This window comes from Lygodium microphyllum, chromosome 22 (assembly GCF_053477565.2).
Source record: "Lygodium microphyllum isolate KBCC chromosome 22, Lygodium_microphyllum_v1.1.10, whole genome shotgun sequence".
NCBI lineage: Eukaryota > Viridiplantae > Streptophyta > Polypodiopsida > Schizaeales > Lygodiaceae > Lygodium > Lygodium microphyllum.
In genome coordinates, this window is record NC_141156.1 from 14,733,312 (window position 1) to 14,756,820 (window position 23,509).

Consider the following 23,509-nt stretch of genomic DNA (forward strand, 5'->3'; position numbering starts at 1 on the left):
ACTTGGGCACAAGAAGGGCTTCAATGGTACATGAATATGGTAAGAGAATGGAAGAAGACGTTCATAAGAGCAGGCTGAATACTTTATCTCTGTTTTTCCCTTTCATGGACTGTCATACAACTCATTTTCGTGTTACCAAATGGATGGGTAAAAAGGACTCTTACCTTCTTTGTTTGTATCTCCTCTTTATCTTCAGTTTGTTTTGTGTTTGCATGCTTTGGAGCATTCACCATAATCTTCAACCCTCCCTCCATCTTCCACATGTGTGCGGGCCCGAAAAATGTGCCCCAAAGCGTGGGCTACATTCCTCTCCTTCTTCCACACAAAAAAGAGTTCACATAAGTCATATACAAGTCATATAAGTCATGTACAACTATTACTCCATGTCTCTTGTGGACCTAGTCAACTTTGGAGTGCTCTTGACAACAGTTGGATCTTCCAAGCTAATGAACTTCATAAACCAATGTGACATAACCTGTAAACTATCAATTACCACCTGTTGATCAAGTTGAAGGTCCTCATATACACTATCATTGCCATTTTTCTTAATACAAACTGAAAATTGCATGTCAAGTTACAAAGGAACGTATGAGATTAAATGGCATCTAAGTCAAATGTAAGGGAATAATGACTGAATTATGTATGAAAGTTTCTTATGTGGATCTTAATGAAGTCCTTCTGCAAACATAAGGACTCTGCCATGAACAAAAAACCCTTTGACATTCACCCCCTCCTAACCTGCACATCCTCCGGCATGTGCCACTTCATGAATTTGCAGGTTAAGGAGGCTCTTCTTCTAACATCTTCATCTTCATCCTCTAAGTATTCTTCTTCTTCCTTGTCTTCAAGTAGATGGCTCACATCTAAGTCATCAAGCTCATAAGTAGAGGACTCTCTTCGTTTGAAGAGCTTGATACGTTTGCCGGCTATTGGTATCTTGATCATGGTCCCATCCATTTCAGCCAAAGTGTAAGTAGCATTATCATGTACTACCTTCACCACATATGGTCCAAACCATCGCTTGGCTAGCTTCCTATGAGCACTATACTGATTGTCTAGGCTGCTGTCATAGACAAGTACCAATCATTCTCTTGGATAGCTCTTGGACGGAGTCGATGACGCTTGTCAAACCTCTTCTTATTCTTCATCCTTGCTGCCTTCAGCCTTTTAATGGCTATCTTGACATCCTCTCGCCTTCTTTCAAGCTGCCTTATGCACAAAATTAGCAGCTCTTCTCTATTTATGCCTTCATCCCAAGGCAAGATACTCCATGTGATAATAGACTCCTCAATAGGCATAATAGGTGGTTGCCCATACATTAGTTTAGCCGGCATATAACCTGTCACTGCACTATGGGTAGTTCTATCATCCCATAATGTGAATGGAAGCATTTTAGGCCATTCTCTCATCTTTCCTCTGCAAGACTTTGCCAAAGCTTTGAGAATCGGTTGATGTCCTCTTTCACTCTTACCATTGCCTTCAGGATTATAGGTTTATGTAAGAGATAGCTTGATTCCCAATTCAGCAAAGAAATGGCGAGCCTTATCAACATCCAACTCTCCTCTATCAATAGTTACTTTGGCAACACAGCCATACCTGCAAAACACTTCTTCAAGTAAAAATCTACAAACAACTTGTGTGGTATTTGTTGTCAAGGCTTTTCCTTCCACCTGATTTGTGAGATCTTCTCTAGCAAGCACTAGATATCTCATGTTCCAAATTCCTATAGGTATGGTTACTAAATCAATAACCCATCTGTAATGAATGGATAAAGGAAAGGTAGGCTGCAACCCATCTTTATGCTTAACCATAGAGTACATTTGACAAACATGACAAGACTCAACAAAATGCCTAATGTCTTTATACATGTTTTTCCACCAAAATTTCTCTTTTATTTTGGCAAAAGTGCCCCATATGCCTCTATGGCCAGCTAATAGGCTTTCATGAAATTATTGCATGACCTGTCTTTGAGTCTTCTTGTCTCCTAAGACACGAACAGGCACTCCTCCTTTCTTCTTCACATGCCTTCAAAGGTAACCGTCTTTGAGAAAGAAGCCATAAGCCTTTCTCCTGATTCTCTTCAACTCTTCATCAGTCCAATCTTCCTTCTTTGCCATAGTGCTCAAATATTGGCCAATTTTCGGCCAATCATCTACATAATATTCTTCCATAAAATGAGAACAAACTAAAACAGAGCATTGAGCATGCTGTCTTTCAGCCACCCACCGTCTTTCCATGGTTGTTTCTTCATTCTTTGCTATTGTAAATTCTGTTAAAATAGTAGTACCTGCTACGCTTGTTGTAATTAATGATGCACTTGCATTTATGACAGTTGTACCATCATTAAGAACAGTTTTACTTGATGTTTTCTGATCAATTACAACTTCATTTTCAGCAAATATAGACTCTGTTACTTCTTCATTCATCATCTCTTCTTCATCTTTATATCTGGCACACGAAAGCATGCCAGCAACGACTGGATTATCTCTTCCTGCAATATGTTTCAAATCAGGATTTAAGGATTTAATATAGGCTATCTATCTTAGCATAACTATGTCGGGAGTGGAACAGTTGGCAATCATGCCCAAGAGTGGAAGACAATTTGTTTCAACTACTACATGTGCGCCCATGAAGTACTCCCGATCACACTTCAATGCAGTTACAACTGCCCAAAGTTCTCTTTTAATTTGAGCATACCTTCTTTATCATTCATTAAGAACCTTCGCTCCAAAGCGGATTGCATACATGTTGCCCTCAAGATCATCTTGACCAATAGCCAATCCTATCCCAATGGGACTTGTGTCTATCATGAGTATGATAGGCCGTCCATTAGACTAATCAACTCTCTTCAATGTGAGGGCTAAAATAAGCAATTTCTTCAATTTTCAAACAACTTGAGTATGCTATTTTTCCCACATAAACCTTTGGCCTTTTCTTAATAGTTGATAAAGATTTTCAGAAACATGAGCGAAGTGTGGGATCCAAATAAGATAGAAAACACACGCTCCAAGAAATCTTCTCACCTTCGAAACGTTTGTGCATATATCCTGCATTTTGCTGATGGCATCAATCTTGTTTGGAGAAGGCTTTCAGCCATATGGGCGACACATATGCCCAACCACAAGAACTTCTTCAACTCCAAAAACAGATTTAGCTCCTGAAAGAGTAAGATGGACTTCTTCTAGTTTAGACAAGATTTGAGCACAATCATTAATATGATCGAAAACAAACTTGCGGCATCTAAGCTCATTGAGCTCTTCATTCTTCTCATGAATTTCACATCCTTTGATTGGTACATCATCAAGGAAAGGAATAGTAAGTTGGGGAACATAATCTCTCAATACTTTGTGCATGGCATTTATCATGTGAGCCACTGAATTTGTAGCTCCTTGGGGTAGAGTACACATGCGGACTAAACCAAGAGGCATCTTCATTGTGGTAATGTCTCAGCTTTCCAAATCAAGCTGAAACTGGTCATAGCCCGAATATAAATCCCCCATGGAATAAATTTCTCTACCTACAAAAGCCTCAGCAAGTTCATCAACAATTGGACCCGAACCAACATTACTAATAGTGACTTTATTGACAGGTTGTAAATCTTGAATGAATCGCAAATATCCATTCTTCTTAGGCACGGTAAACCATCGGTTAGAATACGGAGTTGAAGATGGCTCCAATATTTGCATCTTTATCTTTTCATTTAAAAGCTCCAATAGCTTAGGTAAATGAGCCCTTCGTACCGGAATTGGTTTAAGATTCCAAGGGGTGTGGGACCATGAAAATCACGATTGGTGCCACAACACTTGGATCCACACAGCCAATTTCATGAGGCTAAAATGAAAAAGCTTTTCCATGTTTCTTCAATATCGTATAAAAGATTGCTTTTCAGCTGGCAAGAGAAAAGAGTCTTCACCAACTTTTAGCTCCCGTAAGCTTTCGGCTGTAAATTGGTGACCAATATCTTTGGGGTCACGAAGACTTGGCTGTTTGGATGCCCTTTCAGCCAGTCCCTCACTTTCTAGAGGTAGTGGAGTTGCCACCGGCTTGACCTTCATGTCAATTGTCTTGTACTTTGTGTCTACTCTTGCCTCATCCTTGTTTGGCTATCCAAAAGCTTCATGATTAGCAAACTCTTGAATTATGTCATAAATATCCAATGTGCATACCTGTATGGATTGATTTTCAGCCTAATTTTCTGCATGAACAGCTACATGTATTTTAGCCAATGTATCATTATAAATCAGCCCATAAAACAATCCTGAAATTTTTTCATTTTCAGCCAAAACATCAACTTGCTTCAGCTCCCGTTCCACATGACATAAATGCTTTCTTTCAACCCTATTCATGGCTGAAAATTATTTATAACAGCCCACACTATTGGCTGTAAATACCTGCAAATCAGCCTTTGACATAGACCCCTTTACATGTGGAGGCAAATTTTTATTACATGAATCACTGCCATAGCCTCCACTTATAGCAGTGCAACCCGAAAACCCTTAAACACTTGGGCATTAGGAGGCACAGGATGATCTCTCAATCGATCTCTATTCCGGTGATGATTTACACAAACATTCTAAAATTGGACAGCTTTGTCATTATCCTTACTTCTTATCCGATCATAAGATGAACCATCATCAATGGCGTTTGCCTCCAAATGAGACTCAAAAATAAAAAATTGATCAAGAATGATAGGATAGCTACAAGAATCTTGAACAAAGAAATGAAATTCATATTTTACATCACCAATAGTAACCCGTACATAAGGACATGCCACATAGAAATCGCTAGAAGAATTATTGGTTGCTCTCATGCACCATCTGTCAAGATTGTGGGAGAGAAGGAAGGAGTCTCACTTGTAGCTTTCTTGCTTGCACAATGGGGGAATACACACAAGGGTGGAGGCTGAAAACAGTTTTCCTCTTCTTAGTTGTGTAAGCCAAAAGAACTCTTGTACAAACAAATAGAAGAACCCTATATATGGGTCTCAAACCAAATTCAACTAACTAAGGTGGCATACTAACTGAGCCACAAACTAGAGTAGATAAGGATAGCTATCATGTAGCTATTATTCATGGGCAGTGTACCAACCGCGTCTGCAACTGACAAGTCGGTGACATAAATACACAACAGTCACCCTGGCGTATCACAAGTGGAGCTCGATATCTCAACACTCCCCCTCGAGCTCAACCCCAATTCCTGCACACCAAGCAGGTCTCTGAACTTGCGCAGCTTCTCTGCGCCCAATGCCTTCGTGAATATGTCAGCTACCTGATCCTCTGTGCTGACATAAACTAGATCAATAAGACCTAGTAAAACCCTCTCTCGCACATAGTGATAATGCACCTCAATGTGCTTTGTTCTAGCATGATAGAGTGGGTTATTTGCCAAGTGTATACTACTCATGTTGTCACAATAAATGACAACTGGCCCATCTGTAGACTGATGCATATCATAAAGTAGCTTATGCAACCAAGCTACCTCACATGCAGCCATTGCTGCACCCTTGTACTCAGCCTCTGTGCTCGACAAGGCAACTGTAGGTTGTTTCTTGCTGCTCCAAGTGACTGTAGCACTCCCAAAAGAGAACACATATCCACTGGTAGATCGTCTATCAGAAATACTACCAGCCCAATCAGCATCAGTGTATCCATGCAACTGTATTTGAACCCCAGTCTCATAAAATAGTCCATACTGCAATGTGGACTTCACATACCTGAGTATGCATCTAGCCGCATCCAAATGTGGTTTCCTTGGAGCCTGCATAAACTGACTTACCAATCCAACAGCATAGCTCAAATCTGGCCTGGTAATAGTCATATAAATCAAACTTCCTACTATGCGTCTGTACATAGTAGGGTCTTCTAAAAGCTCACCTGCATCTGTGCTCAGCTTCACATTCTGCTCCAAAGGAACTAAAATAGGCTTACAGCCTGTCATCCCATATTTGGACAGCATGTCCAATCCATACTGTCTCTGCAAGAGCTGTATCCCACTTGGTGATCTAATCACCTCAATGCCCAAGAAATAACGCAGCTCTCCCAAATCCTTCATCTCAAACTTCTGCTTCAATAGCATTTTCACATGAAGGATATCTTCATCACTGTCACCTGTCATAATCAAATCATCAACATAAATGACAAGTAGCATAATACCTTTCTCTGTTTTTCTCACATAAAGTGAGAAATCTGCCTTGGAAATCTGAAAGCCAATAATGACAAGATGCTGTCCTATCTTGTCAGACCATGCTCTAGGTGCTTGCTTCAAGCCATACAAGGCTTTCTTCAACCTGCAAACAAACTCAGGATGAACAGCATGCACATAACCTGGTGGCTGCTCCATATAGACCTCTTCTTGCAAATCACCATGCAAGAAGGCATTCTTTACATCCATCTGATGTAAAGACTATCCCTTTGATGTAGCCATAGCAATGACTGCTCTTACAGTTGCCATCCTTGCAACCAGACTGAATGTTTCTTCATAGTCAATGCCATATTTTTGTGCATACCCCTTGACTACTAATCTTGCCTTGTATCTGTTCACAGAACCATCTGCATTGTGCTTCACCTTATAAACCCACTTACAGCCAATTGCATTTTTACCTTTAGGCAAAGGTACCAATTCCCATGTAGCATTTGCTTCCAAGGCATCCATTTCTTCATCCATGGCTTTCTCCCATTTTTCTTTTCCCATGGCTTGCTCAAAAGAAGTGGGTTCTGGTTCCTGTATCACTTTGACCATATATGCATAGTGAATGGCTGTAAATCCATCATATTTCAGCCTATCCACAGGATACCTAGCTCTCGTAGACCTGCGCAAAGTAGGTTCACTCCCAGGTGCTCTCAAAACATCCCTGGTCTTCCTTACTCCAGGTGTAACAATAGAAGGAATACCCAACTCATCATCAATGCTCTATTCTGAGCCACTGGATTCACCATCCACATAAGAGTGACCTGCATTCGCATCAAACATGGGCTGATCAACCTTCTCTTTTCCTTTTCGTGATACCTACATACCACTATCTACATTACTTTGAGAAGATTCTCTTAATCTCAATCTGCCTGTCCATAGCGAAGAATGCGAACCACTGCTAGAGGACGCTCCAGGTCCACTAATATTTTGTGACTCATGCTGTGAATTCTATGCAGCATTACCATTTTGTGCATCTACATCATCAATCACATTTACTAGTTTATACCAGCTACTCATCTCATCAAAAACAACATCTCTGCTCACTATAAACTTACGAGTAGAAGGGTTATAGCATCTATACCCTTTCTGCTGCAGAGAGTAACCAATAAAGGTGCACTTCTCAGCTTTTGGATCCAACTTGGATCTCAGCTCATCTGGCACATGTACATAGGCAATGCAATCAAAAATTTTCAAATGAGAAATATCTGGTTTCCTACTAGTATACCTCTCCTCTGGAGTCATTCCACGTATTGCAGCAGTGGGAGTCCTATTTATTATGTAGACTGCTGTAGCAACTGCTTCAGCCCAATAAAAATCTGGCAAGTCTTTTTCATTGAGCATGGCATGAGATACCTCTCCAATATGCCTATTTTTCCTTTCTGCAATTCCATTTTGTTGTGAGATATGACTGCATGAATATTGCTGCTTTATGCCATGCTCTTGCAGGAACCTTGCAAACTCATTTGAGAGGTACTCTCCCCCTCCATCTGACCTTAGGCATTTTATTTGCAGGCATGTTTCTTTTTCAACCATAGCTTTAAGGGTTTTGAAATGCCCAAAAACTTCACTTTTCTTTTTCATAAAATACACCCAAACTTTTCTGCTATAGTCATCAATAAAAGTGACAAAATAATGACAGCCTCCAAGAGATGCAGCTTTAGTAGTCCACACATTAGAGTGGATTAATTCCAACGGTTTCTCACTCTCTTGAGCATGTCTAGGAAATGGTTTCCTTGCGTGTTTTCCAAACTGACAGGCTTCACATACCTTATGCATTTCTGCAACCTTGAATTTAGGCAAACCTACAACAATATTTTGGGCCTGCATTGATTTAAGTCGCTGTACATTAACATGACCAATGCGTTTATGCCAGATATCAATATCTGCAACTACACCGGTCGCATGTGCAAACATTGCTGCACTCAATTCAGACATGTCTGCATCCAATGTAAACATTCTGCCCTTCTTCTTTCCTTTTGCTATCAAGCGACCTTTATTTTTCATATCCTCAACAAAGCATCCATGAGGATTAAATTTGACCTGCAAGCCCTGCTCAACCATTTGACCAACAGAAACCAGATTCTTGGTGATATTCGGGACATGAAATACATCGGACAAGTATTTCTTTTTCCCATCCTGCATAGACAAAGGAATTTTTCCAATCTGCACAATAGGATGTGCAGTATCATCACCAGTCTCCACAAATCCTGGTTTTTCCATTTTTCTTGCATCCTCCATCCATTCTGCATGACCTGTCATGTGGTTTGATGCACCTGACTCAACATACCATACATCATTGCTTTCTTCTGCACTTGTCACAGAATTGTTCATGTGCTGCACCATAAACAAGTGCTCATTTCTGTCATCACCCTGTCTACTAGAAGATGCATAATTCCCTTGTTGCAGTTTTCCATTCATGATGTCATTCTTCTTTTTATAGCAGTCTTTAGCCATATGACCCATTTTACCACAGTAGTAGCATTCAACATTACTGTTTGCATTTTGGCCTCTTTGCCATCCACCACGACCTCTTTGGCTCCCCCTGCCTCTAGAGTTACCACGTCCTCCTCCATAGGACTGGTTTTCTTGAGTTTGCTGCATATTCTGATTTCTACCACGGCCTCCATATCGGCCTCCTCTACCTCTGCCTCTACCTCTTCCAGCATTTGAGTAGAAGACAGCTTCTTTTGAAGTTCCTCCTGAAGAAGATGCACCACCATTTCTCTGTTCCTCAGAAATTAGGAGAGCAATCAACTCCTCAAAATCAGGAAATCTTTCACGGACGGAAATGGATGTTCGGAACTGTGCATAATCCTTTCCTAGACCATTCAATGTCACAGAAACTAAATCATCATCTTCCACTGGCGACCCAATGGAAGCAAGTGCATCTGCAATCTTCTTCACCTTCATGTGGTAGTCATTGATGCTCATATTTTCTCTTTGCACATTGTGCAACTCTTGCTTGAGCTGCATTTTCCTGGCTTGCGTATTTGTGCTATATATTTTTGACAAAGTATCCCATGCCTCCTTTGGCGTACTTGCATCCTGAATATGCACAATCATAGAGTCTGAAATACTGATAGACAGCCAGTACATAACTTTCTCTCATGCCATGCTTTGAATGCCTGCATTTGCTGTTGATTGGGAACATCAGGAAGAACTGGTTCTTATTCATTTCCTGCAACAAATTCCCAATATCCTTTTCCCATAAGGAAATTCGTCATTCTAAACTTCCATGCTTGGAAGTTGTTCTTGTCAAGCTTTTCAGTGACAATCTGTGAAAGAGAATCAGACGCCATTACAAAACATTGCAAAAAATTCTGTCACTGCAAAAAAAACAGCTTCACCCTCACAAGGGAAAATCTGCAAAACTGGCGAAAGTGGTATTTGACCACACAGTCACTTCCTAGTGACGATTTTGCATCAACAGGCAACAGGGATGATTCTGTAACTCCCAATGTCTCTGCGCACAAGCATACAATGCAATTTCTACAGTAACTTTTCACCGACCTGTAGAACAGTGGCTGCACAGCATAAAACTGGGCCTTTTCCTGAATATGTGTAGAATACTTCCACCTCCCAAACAGGCCTCGAAATGGCCTCAAATCAAAAAAACAAGGTCGCCCTCTTCTAAAGCCCTCTCCCGCAGCATATATTGCCCTCTTGCTTCACCGCGAAGGGTGTCTCAACCTGAGACAATGCACTCCTGCACTTTCCGGCTGTGCTACCTGCAGAGATCTGCTCCCAAAACAGAAAATGAAAGCAACACTGCTCCTCTTACCAGAACACCGTGAGCTTGGCTTGCTTTCTTGAGCTCCTTACCACAAACAAGGCTTTGATACCATGTCAAGATTGTGGGAGAGAAGGAAGGAGTCTCACTTGTAGCTTTCTTGCTTGCACAATGGGGGAATACACACAAGGGTGGAGGCTGAAAACAGTTTTCCTCTTCTTAGTTGTGTAAGCCAAAAGAACTCTTGTACAAAGAAATAGAAGAACCCTATATATGGGTCTCAAACCAAACTCAACTAACTAAGGTGGCATACTAACTGAGCCACGAACTAGAGTAGATAAGGATAGCTATCATGTAGCTATTATTCATGGGCGGTGTACCAACCGCGTCTGCAACTGACAAGTCGGTGACATAAATACACAACGGTCACCCTGGCGTATCACGAGTGGAGCTTGATATCTCAACACCATCCCGGGTCCATATCTATGGGCCATCTACCATTCTCATAGAGACTTCTTGACATGACGTTGATCTCCGAACCATGGTCTATAAGGGCAATGCATGGAGTCTCTCTTTCTCCAATCTTGACAATAGTTTCGGTAGTCACCCTTTCCCAATGGGTACGGGTGTAGTGACTACTTGGAATAAAATGAGCATCAATCTCTTCTTGCATGTTGTGAAGACGAGCTTCTTTCTTATGCATAGGCTGCTCTTTGGATAGAGAAGACCCCACCATAACATTCTCTGCAATAGCTTCTTCAATTTTAACTTCATAGTTGTCTTCATCTTTGGCTTCTATGGCTGCAATCAATTCTTTGATTGCCTCCAATCGAATCCCTTGAGTATTCAGCTTCTCTTCATCTTGCAAATACACATGAAGAGCTTGCAAAAAAGCATGCATAGATTCTTCAGTTTCTTCACCAACATATTGTCTTTTCCATTTAACTACATCAATTATTACATCATGAAATCCTCGTTTTGCGATTCCGAGAATTCACCCAATGTAAATTCAATTTTGCTTCCAAGAATCCTTTCTTCTAGGACCCACTTGAGATCCGTTGCAGTCTCTATGTCAGACTGCAACTTGTAGCCAGGATGTTTGCCTTTTCTCTTTCCTTTCATCTTCTTTGCTTATGGGGCATCTGCCATGACATGCTTTGGTAGTGGTGGTGGATTTTCAACAGCCTTCTGCTGATCCGGTTTACTTCTTGTCATATGTTTGGTTGGCCCTAAAGAGGAGGAACCGGCAACATCTTCTTCTCTTTTCTTCTACCACAGCTTCTTGATTATTGATTTCAGCCAACCGAGCAAAAGCTGAAAATGAATCAACTGGCTGGGTCCATTCGGTTCTTCCTCAGATGCATTGACTGGCAGTAGTCAAATCATCTTTGGACTACGCCTTGCCTCGCTCCATGCGATCTAAGGCCTGCATCCACACTTTAGATTTTACATCAGCTTTACATGCTTTAACAATCTCATTGGTTGGCTCAATTTGCAGCCCATAAGTAGCTGCATCAACAGCTGCATAGGCTATTCTTGTTGCCAAATCCTCCAATCTTTTCTTTATACCACCGTTACCGAAATTTGGGTCAAGAGGAAGCCCAGTTTCAATTGCATGAATTTTATCATCCTTCCAAAAGACTAATTTTTGTGCCTCAACTTCACGGAATGCATTGCACTCCCTCTTATCATGCTGTAGGCTGTCACACCAGATACAACGTCTTTTGAAGCCTTCTTGTATGGATCTTTGGGCAGCTGTCCGTCCTCTTTCTTCCACTTTCACATCAAGCCTTTCCACCTTGGAATTAATCTCCATTAGATTAAGATGGAGATCACGCATGCTCTTGATCAGCTTGTCCATGTTATCCTTCTTTGGAGGTGGAACATGAGGATTTCTTGGTTACTCAACCATAGAAACAGGAGGTCGAGATACAGGAACAGGCTCTTTTATGGACTCAGATGGAAAAGAGGTAGAACCCCACCTTAGATGCATCTGCATGTTCAAGCCGATCAGTCAGCTTCTCTTGAAGAAGAGGATCCGCAGCCTCCAGAAACAATTCAATCTTTTGGCTCTCCATACTCAGTTGATCATCAGGATCTAGCTGAGCAAATTTGGTGGTGAAGATCAGTGGCAACTAGTCCCTTATTGGGCCTTTCAACCCATTTAGTAAAGATTTTCTTTGTCATGAGTCCAGAATCTTCAAGAAATAATTCTTCTTGAAGAGCCTTCTTGAATGCAGACCATCCCGCATCTTTCTAGAAAAGACCATGAATTCGATCTTCGAGGCCATGCACGGCCAAGCGAGCAAAGTATCGGCTCCAAGCATGATGAGGGACCCCAAAGAAGACCATCTTGTCAGTATAGAGGCGGATAAAAGAGGACACATTTTGCCCATTAAAGTGCTTGAGCTCCTGCCCGATTGCCTCCAAAGCTTTAATGGCAGCAGCATCACTCTGCTCTTCATCTTGCCTCTGTTGTTGCTGCAGTTGCATCTACTGCTGAAATTGCAATTGTTGTTGTTGGTTCTCTTGCATCAGACAAACCAACTGCTGCAAGGCATCTCCTCCCGAACCTAATGATTCTGCCACTGTGCTTTCTCTTCTACAACCAACCTTCACGTCAGGTTCACCATTGTCATCGTGTTGGGGGTCAAAGGTCTACCACTGAGGTTTAGAGCAGAAGAGGAGTGAGAGATTCAAAGGGGAGAGAAGAAAATGATTGGGGTTTGATGGATTCTCGGGTTATGGAGAGAGTAGATGAGATAGAGAGTAACCAATTTCTTACATAGCCGTGTCATACAAGTTTACCATAATAAACTTGGATCCGATTACATCAATAACCATGAAGTTTATGCATAGATCTAAATTAGATTTTGTTCCATTTCCTACAACAGATTCAAGCTCTAATTCCCTCCATTTCATGAAGATACATGTATTGAGACTTCAAGATACAAGGTATAGAGAGATAGAACTCATTACAACTGACATAGAGTCCAAAGGATGATAAAAATGCATCAATAGAACCACAAAGGTACTTCATCCCTGCATTAAAACAGTAATTTCCAACCCTCAAACTTGACTCAAAAATGTATACAAACTCATGGGAAAGTCTCTCATTACAATCTCAACCAATTCCCTATTGTTTCGGGAGCATTGTCTACACAAGGAAGTGATTAGATATCAAGAAACCCCTTCAAATGAATGAGTTTTAATGGCTGCCCTGTTTATGACAATTTTAGAAGAGCCTATTTAGCCCATACATTGGCAAAAATCACCTTTTGACTTGCCCCAAAGTCACTCAAGTACTTGGGCACAAGAAGGGCTTCAATGGTACGTGAATATGATAAGAGAATGGAAGAAGACGTTCATAAGAGCAGGCTAAATACTTTATCTCTGTTTTTCCCTTTCATAGACTGTCATACAACTCATTTTCATGATACCAAATGGATGGGTAAAAAGGACTCTTACCTTCTTTGTTTGTATCTCCTCTTTATCTTCAGTTTTCTTTGTGTTTGCATGCTTTGGTGCATTCACCATAGTCTTCAACTCTCCCTCCATCTTCCACAGGTGTGCAAGCCCGAAAAATACACCGCAAAATGCAGGCTGCATTCCTCTCCTTCTTCCACACAAAAAAGAGTTCACATAAGTGATATACAAGTCATATAAGTCCTGTACAACTATTAAGCAGATCTTTCCTGAGAAAACAGAGGCACAGTTCCTAACAGTGGGCACTGTAAGCCAATTGCCAAGGGAAGAAAAATCCTTGTCCATGGGAGAATACCTCCTGCCTCAACTAGAACTAACTTCTGAAATCACCTCTGACAGTGAAATAGAAGCATGGTTGTACTATTATCCCTATTACATGACAGTCCTAGAGACAGAATAGAGACAGAATAGATACAGAGTAGTAACAGATACAGAGACAGAGCAGAGGCAGAATAGAGATAGAGCGGATACAGAGACAGTAACTTCACAGAGCCAGAGACAGAGGCAGAAGTAGAGTCAGAAGCTGTGACAGAAGTAGAAGCAAATGCAGAAGGAGAAGATCTATTCTTCTTCTACAAAGCCTTTTACAGAAGCAGAGACGGAGCCTCTAGAGGAAGAGGATGAAATTGATGAGGAAGAAAATGAAGCAAGTTATGAGAGTGCAGATGAAGAATTCCCTTTGATAGTGGATGATCTTGCTGATGTCCCTACAGAGACCTTAGAGGCCGAAGATCTCAGGGTGCTATACGGAATGACTATGGTTCCATTTGGGTTGGCCAATGAACTGCAAAGTATGCAGAATTTGTATAAGCAATGGATTAAAAGCATAAAAATTAAGTTCACAAATGGCTTCTATCACCCTGACCATTCAGTCCAGAGAAAAGATGATGATGATGTCCCTTGTCAACAGAACCCAAAGCCCTTAGAGCCACGGCCCATAGAAGGTCCGTGCTATGTGACATTCTTGGACGTATCCTCTAAAGATGAATACCTAAGTCCAGAATAAATTACCACTCACACAGAAGCAAATGAAGCTCTAATATCCTTCCAGCAACCTCAATAGACAAATGAGTCATCTGTTCAGAAGGAGGACAATGGTTCTAGTGGAACATCAGACGAGGATACAACTCTCTTGAAAGAGTCAGACCTCTATCTAGAAGCAATCCGTGGGACATTTATCCACGAAGTGAAAGGTGAAAGACAAGTGTCGTTCTTGGATACTGATGGTACTGAACGTCACCTAAAAGTGGGCCTCAATCTTCTAGAAGAAGAACTAGTGGTCCTGCGAGATCTACTAAAGGAGAGCTTAGATGTGTTTGCTTGGTCATATAAAGACCTAAAGGGGATTGATCCCACAGTATGCCAGCATCATATTGACCTAGAGCTTGATGCCAAACCTGTAAGGCAAGACAAAGGTGTATGAATCCTAATTACTTTGCTTTGGTGAAGGTTGAATTATTGAAACTTCTTGAAGCAGAGTTCATTTATCCCATGGCTAACAGTGAATGGATTTCGCCCATTGTGGTTGTACCCAAGAAGAACGGGAAACTTTGAATATGTGTGGACTTTCGAAAGCTCAATTCGAAGACAAAGAAGGATCATTTCCCTATCCCTTTTACAGAGCAACTATTGGACACAGTGGGGCAGGCCATGAACTGTATTCCCTCTTGGATGGATTCAACGGATATAACCAAGTCCAAATTGCAGAAGAGGACCAATCTAAAATAACCTTCACCACAGGATGGGGGACCTATGCCTATAGAGTGATGCCATTTGGGATCTGTAATGCTCCTGCCACCTTCCAACAAGTAATGATGGCTGCCTTCCAGAATCATTTGCATGATTTCATTGAGGTATATCTTGATGACTTTTGTGTCTATAGCTTAATCCACAAGCATTGGGGACACCTAGAGCAATGTTTTGACAGATGCCGAGAGTATGGGATTTCTCTCAACCCTGACAAATGTGTCTTTGGTGTCTCCTCGGGAGTTCTTTTGGGTCATATTTTCTCTACACAAGGGATTGCAACAGACCCGCTAAAGATTGAAAAGATTTTCGCCTTGATAGCACCAACAAACCTCAAGCAATTGAGAGGATTTCTTGGCCATGTGGGCTACTACAGAAGATTTATTGCATATTTGGCAACCAAGGCAGCCCCTTTGCACAAGCTCCTAAGGAAAGATGCGGATTTCCTTTGGACTGATGACTGTGAAGAAGCCTTTAATACCCTAAAATAGTGCCTTATCAAAGCACCTATTTTACAACCTCCTAATTGGACAAAGGAGTTCCATGTGCACACACATGCATTAGTTGAAGGGCTAGGTATTGTCCTATGTCAAAAGGGCCCCTCTAAATTAGATCAACCCATTTATTATGCAAGCCAAAAGGTCACTGATAGGGAACGAAACTACACAGTGACAGAGCTTGAATGCTTAGCAATGGTGTTTGCACTGGAGAAGTTTCGACACTATCTACTGTCAACGCCTTTCAAGTTCTATGTGGATCATGAAGCCCTATCCGTCCTGATGAACAAAGCAGATGTTAAAGGATGACTGATGAGATGGTTACTCCTATTTTAGGAGTTTGATTTTGAAGTGGTCACTAAGCCTAGTTGTTTCCATGTCCTAGCCAATCATCTATCATGGATCCCTCAAACAGAAGAAGAGGGACTGGATGCCCTAGACCTTCCTGATGCTTCCTTGTTTCTAGTTGAAACAATTACTCCCTAGTATGCAGACATAGCCAACCTCCTGGCAACTCAACAGTTTCCTCTTGGCATCTCAAGCCGTGAGAAGAAGAAGCTTCTATTAGAATCAACCCCCTACACTTTTCTAGGCAGTGCACTATACAAAAGAGGCAAAGATGAAGTATTGCGAAGATGTGTTGCAGGGGATGAAATCAGCATAGTATTGAAGCATGCCATGATGAACCATGTGGTGGACACTTCGCAGGAGAAGCGACAGCTAGGAAGGCTCTGTTGGCAGGATACTGGTGGCCGACTCTCCACAAGGATGCATATGACTACTGCAAGAGATGTGATGCTTATCAACGAATGGGGAAACCCACCAAAACAAGTGCCATGCCGCTGCAACCCATTCTTCCCCTAAAGCCGTTTGAGAAGTAGGGGATTGATTTTGTGGGTCCCATTGATCCACCTACCAGATGGAAGCAGAATAGATACATCCTAGTATGTACGAACTATGTCACAAAGTGGTGTGAATCTAAAGCTCTGAAGCGGGATGATGGTAACAACGTAGCCCTGTTCATGTACAAGAATATTATGACAGAGGTACTCATTTTCTTAACAAAATCATGGAGGAGCTGAAGGAACTGTATAAGATCCGCCATCATAAGTCCACTCCTTATTACCCTAGAGCCAACGACCAAGTTGAAGTCACCAATCGCATCCTCTGCTCGATTCTGACAAGAACGATTGCCGCACATCATCATGACTAGGACGATCGACTTACAAAAGCCCTTTGGGCATACAGAACCTCCCATAAGGCAGCTACAAGACAGACCCCTTTCCAATTAGTTTATGGTACAAAATCCGTCTTCCCTGTTGAACTCGAATTGCCTTCTTTGCGAGTGGGAGTTAAAGAACGCTTGGGAGATGATGAGTCACTGCAACGCCGTCTCCTGTACTTGGAATGCTTGGATGAGATACGGTGGATGACCCTACAGTGCATGGAAACCACTCAAGCGCGATGCAAAGCCTATCATGATAGTTTCATCAAGCACAAGGTGTTCAAAGAAGGTGATCTTGTCCTAGCCTATGATTTGAGATTTGGCAAGTTTCCTGGCAAGCTTCAACAATGGTGGATGGGCCCATACAAGGTACTTGCGGTCAATCCTAATGGCTTTGTTCAGGTACAAACCGTTGATGCCTCTGATGATCCTCTCCTGATCAATGGCTATCATCTGAAAAAGTACTTCCCTCTCTAGGGATCTTGATAATCACAGTCGACCTACCCTTTCCCTTTTGGGCGTCACACTATCCTTCTCGTCGTGCTTTTGATAGCCCTTATGATTCTCCTCATGAAGTAGTCTCGTTCTGTTAGCCCCTCACAGATACCTCTCAACCTGACCTTGTTCTCTTCTCGTCTGATCCAACAACGGTGGCGAGGTTGGTCTTGACACATGGTATTTCTACTATTTTCTTTCTTAATGAAAAAAAAAAGAAAAACAAAAAAGGGGAAGAAAAAGAAAAGAAAAAGCAAAAGAAAACAAAACAAACGAACTATTATGGGAGAAAAGGAAGAAATTCCCTGTCATAAAGGCCTCGTTCCAAGAAAAGGTGGAAACACCCTTGGGTGGGAAGCTAACTGTGGAAAAGGTGGTAACACCCCACAATTCAGGATAGTTGACTCACTAGCAGAACCTTTCTAGAAAGTAATTAGAAGCCACCTCCCTTGGTGCGCTGTCTCTGCAATATCAGTCTGTCTATCCTTCTTAACATATGACCTTTATTACAAATCATTGAAGTACGAGATTTGTAGGCTGCCTCCCTGGGTACACCTCGTCTTCAAAATCCTGCTGACAACAATAGGCGACATGATCTTCATCACCAACCCCTTAAGTGATGTGAGCTTTCATCCTAACAGGATGGGGATGTGCGTATGGATTGCCCTATGCATCTATCAGAGAGTAAGACAGAGGGTGGGGTGAGTGACCAATCTTTCCCTTCAAATCAAATGAGAGGTGAGATGTGTGAACGGAGTGTTGCACGCATGGGATGGGCCTCTCAATGCACAAAGCATAATCTGTTCCTATGCACTGCACCATAAGGCTCCCTGGCCTTCCTTCTTGCATTGTATACTGGCATAGGGCGGGATGCACAGTTGCACCATCAAAAGTGCTCAAGGCATACAACCTCTGCACAAGTGACCGTGAGGATTACATCAATGGGTTTCAGAAATGGGTTGCCCTTTGTATCTTTCAATAGAGCGTGAGACAAAGGGTGGGATGAGTGTGACTGGTGTTTTTCAATCAATTATCGAGAGGTGAGGATTGAGGGACGTTATGACAATTGGAGTCCAGTATATTCCTGTTTCCCTATGTCCCACGGGATGGGTATCTGCCATCAACACAGGACACGTCACTCTGTTCTATACACTGCACTACAAGGCACCCTGGCCTTCCTCCTTGCACCTATGTCATACAGGTTGGACACACTGATGCATTATTAATTGTGCACCTTGGCATACCCTCTTTGCACTATCCCCTTGTCGATTTCTAAACCGGGTGTGAGCTCTAGGGTTTCATCATTATTCACTCGAGTGATGTTAGTAATGGGGTGAGTGACTGTTCCTTTAATCCATTTGAGTGATCGTGAGTTGAGTGCAATATCCCTCGTCATCGCCGAATTTCCTGCGATTCCTTCAACCAGCTACCTCCCTGGGTGCTGCCGCATGGTCCCTACCACGAAGGATGACGGATATGAGCTCTGAAGACATCTGGGTACCTCCTGCACAGCCGATAACGATACAAGATGCAACCTCGATAGTCGACATTACTCCTCGGCAATATGGGCCAAGTTTTTCTAACCCTACACCTTCTGTTTCTCAGTGATGGTCATGTCTTAAGTGTGGGGACTTTTGTGGTTGGTCTAATGTGTGGTACTAGATCCTTCTTGTTTGGTTTACCCTTCCTACTAAGGTTCTAAGTATGGGGACGCGTCCCTGCGCGTCTATGCTACATATCCCCATGCATATACTCTGCTATGATCATGCATCTCTGCCATGACTTCATTTTACCCTGATTGGGTCCCTTACCCACCCCCCGTCTACTTTCTCCCCCCTCCCTTGGGGTCGTTCCTTCTCTATTTCTTTTTGTCCTTTGTTTTCATGCTCTTTCATACGAACGGACCTTACGTTCACTAACACTCACATCCAACCTTATAGTCGTGTTTGTCCCTTCGAACTACCCATTTTTCCTTTTTACCAACCCCTATTCCGACAGCCGATTTTCAAGTTATTAATTTTTGAAGCAATTCTCGTAAATTGGACGATTTTTCGTGTGCACGCGTCTTTATTGCTTTAGAACCCTGATTTGTAGTACCAGCCCTATCCTACGCCTTCCCCTTGATATTTTTCCATTTTATTTCATTTCATTTTGATGCACGGTTCATCCATAATTAATTTTAGTGGGTTTTTCGGGCCTTTTTGTGCCTCTTTTTGACATTTTTCCATGTGAACCTACCCTGTCTGTACCGGAATTCAGTTTAAGAGCTGTGTCTTGCCAGTCTTTCCCCCACTTTTTCCTTTTTCCTCCCCTCTTCCGACTGTCAGATTTTTAGTTATTAATTTTTTCGAGTGTTTTCGGATGTGTTTTTTGTGTTTTTTCCACGTGAACCCCTCCTAATTCCTTTCCAACTTAGTTTTCATGCACCAGCCCTGTGAATCCTTTTCTTTTGGACATTTTTCCTTTTTACTATCCTCTATTCCGGTGCACATAACCTTTCCTATTAATTTCCGAGTTCATTTTCGGGGCCATTTTTGGGGTTTTTCGCATGTGAACGTGTCCTATTTTGCTCGGAACTGTGTTTTGCCATGATAGGATTGTTGGACACATTTTTTTGCACAATTTTCCTTCTTTTCCTACTTCGTTCTGATGCGCATATTTTCTGATATTAATGCACGTAAGTATTTTCGAGCTTGTTTCTTGCATTTTTCCCATGTGAACACCCTGATTTTGCCCCGGACCCGGTGTTGCATTTTTCCATTATTTTCCCCTCGTCTCCCGCACATTTTTCCTTTTTACGGATTTTCGACCTAACGTACACTTTGCGTTTTATTAATTTTTCTTCCTTTTTGCCGTGTAACCGCGCTTCTCGTGTCATGCGTGAATGCGCTTGTTTTTGGTTTTACGCTCCTCGGGACGCCCCCGTGGCGTCTGTGGTTCACGCATTGCCATCCTTGCCCCGTTTGCTCTTGTCATTGCAAATTTTTTTACCCCCGCTAGGGATGCGTTCCTTTTGCACACCTATACCAAATTTATTTTTATTTTTAAAAAAAACCTAAAATCAAACACACATGACAACCAAACAACCCACATTTTTAATTATTAAAAAAAAAACAATACTACTCATACTAAATACAAACCCAAAACAAACAAACACACACACAGCCAAATAAAGGATCTTTAAAAAAAAAACCAAAACAAACAAATATCCCATTACTAATCCAATAACTTTTTAAAAAATTAATAATAAAAAATAATGATAATTTAAAAAATACAAACAAAACAAAACTAATTATAAAACACAAACTTTTTGGAAAACAAACAAATTCACTTAAAAGACAAAACAAAACACAAATTTTCACCAAAACAATAAACTCAATTTTTTTTAAAAAAAATCAATCAATCAATTTTTTAAAAAACCGCTTACCCGCCTTCTCCTGCCACCCTCCCCTGCTCCTCGTTGTCGTCGTCAGTGTCGTCCCTTCTCCCTCTCGTTTCTCCTCTCCCTCATCTGCCCTCCTCCACATGTTCCTCCTCTCCCTCGTCTGTCCTCCTCCATCTCAACCTCCCTCGCTCCTCCTCCTTCCTTGCCGCCCGCCTCGCCCGTCGGCGTTGTCCTCCTCCTCCTCCTTCCCTGCCGCCTGCCTCGCCTGCCGGCGTTGTCCTCCTCCTCCTCCTTCTCTACTGCCCGCCTCGCCCGTAGTTTCTGCTCCTCCTCCTCCTCCTTCTCCGCCGTCGCCGGCCGTCCCCCCTTTCCCCCCTGGTTAGTACTAACCTCCTTTAATTTACTTAACAAACTAAGCTAACTAACATAACTTAACAAACTAACCTAACTAACATAACTTAACAAACTAACCTAACCTAAGCAATTAAACAATCTAACCTCACCTAATTGATTTAACAAACTAAACTAACTTACTTGCTTTAACTGACTAAGTTAACCTAATTAACTTAACCTACTCAGTCACCTAATTCACTTAGGCTACTCCCTTACAGCCCCCGTTTTTGCCCCTTCTCCCTTCTCCTCTGTTGTTCTCCCGCCGTGTGGCCGCTCTGGTGTACGAATGTACTAGCGGCCGTTTACGCGCGAGGATACGCTTCCGATTCGTCCGTGCGGTGGTGTGTTGCAGCCAACCGTTCACACGCAGTCATCCTCTGCTGTTCACATGCAGCTCGGGTACCGCCTTTTAATTTTCACACCTAAAAAATATGTAAACACACATAAAAATACACATAAAATACCCAAAAACTTCAAAAATTCATTTAAAATTAAAAAAGTATCCAAAAAATCCTAAAAATTTTCCAACATTGCTAAAATCATTTGGAATATTTTTTAAAGTGAAAATTAAAGAAAATAAATTGCAAAAAAATCAAAATTCTTTTAAAAATACATGTAAAATGAGTAAAAGTCATTAAAAATGGAAAAAATTCAAAAATATTTTCAAAAAAATTCCAAAAATTTCCACAAATCTCCTTGCCCCTTTTTCCAATAATTTCTCAATTAAAATGCTTCCATAAATGACTAAAATATTATTTGAAGCCAAAAACCCTAATTTAATACTTTCTCCCATGAAAATTCATTTTAAATTCCAAAAAACTGTTGAAAAATCATGGATAAATCCAAACACATTGTTGACACTTGTTGGATTGCTGAAATTCCACTCTTACACTTCACAACATATTCATGTGTCCTATATCTCGATTTAATTATTTAGAAAAAAATAGAATAAGAAACAAAATAACAATAAACAAACAAACCAAACCAAACAATATGCACAATACAAACACACCTAAAATACAACTTTAAAAAATAAAATAAAAATATAGTCAAAAAATAAATTTAAAAGAATCAAAATAACACAAAAACACTAAGGTGCTTTATTTTTTTCAATTAGCGATGTTTGTTTTTTTTAACTGGATTTCTTGCATTTGGGGACTACTTAGTGTACCTTCAATTTATTGCACACACACCCCTACCAGGTATTTATTTATTTCTTGAGCTTTATTCATTTTTATTATCCCTTAACTACCATTAATTGCTAAAATGAACTATATTCACCCACTTTTCCATGCGCATTCCCGCTAAACACACAGTTTCTAATCATTTAAAATGAACCAATCGTTCACTTTGCACGCGCTACGTGCGCTTAAGGGGAACCTTAATTTTTAATAAAAATGAACCAACCGTCACAAAAAAGCACGTGTTGGCAAAAAACCATTGCACATTACCATTAATTTTTAATTAATGAATTTGCATTTAGAGACCCCAGTCTAGGAATCGTAGTCCAGGTTTCGTTAAAGCATCGCTTCACCCTCATAAATTGTAATTAAAATTTTAAGAAGGAACCGTCGTTTTCTTATTAAGGTTTATCGCCTAATAAAATGTCACCCATTGTTAATAATTTCTTAAAATGGGTTAACCCTTCATTAAAACCATTTTCCCTCACTGCACTTTTTTTTCCCTTTTAATAAACACGCTTCATGGGATGGGCGTGTAAAGTCATCTTAGCTGAAGTTGTTGGTCAAAGTTATGGTCAGGTCTTGATTAGATTTGTATGGTATTATGGTTTTCTTATGTGCTACGATTACAGGTGCGGTTTTGCAATTTTTCTTTCTTTTTTGCCTGAAACGGGGTTTTGGGTACCTGCTTATTGCATCGCATGAAGTTTTTGATCGCATATGTGTAGAGGTCATGCCGAGTTTTTTCTAGGATATGGGTTGTTTGGGGTGGTAAATTGGTTAGTTACGTCTGTGTGTGTACTTCTTTTGCTTGATTTCTTTTTTATAGCTCTTTGGTTGTTTTATAGGCATTCTTTGTGATTATTTGTGTTGTGGTGTGTGTGTTTTCCATCTAAATGGTGCCTCACGGTCCTCCTCCTATCTAGTATGTCACGTTGATCAGTAGGCATTATTATTCCGTAGTGGCTTTTGAGCCTATAGTGAAAGCTAGACTTGCAACTTTCGTGGTTGCCTCATTATGTGTTTTTTTACAAATCTAAGTGGGGGAGAGTAGATTTTCTCTCTGAAGTTTCATAGGTGGTAGTAGCATTCGTGATGCTAGATGTTCGAGATGTTTGTGATATAGCTATGCTGGTCAAGACACTTTGCAATTAAGTAGAGGAAGAATGACAACACCAAAGA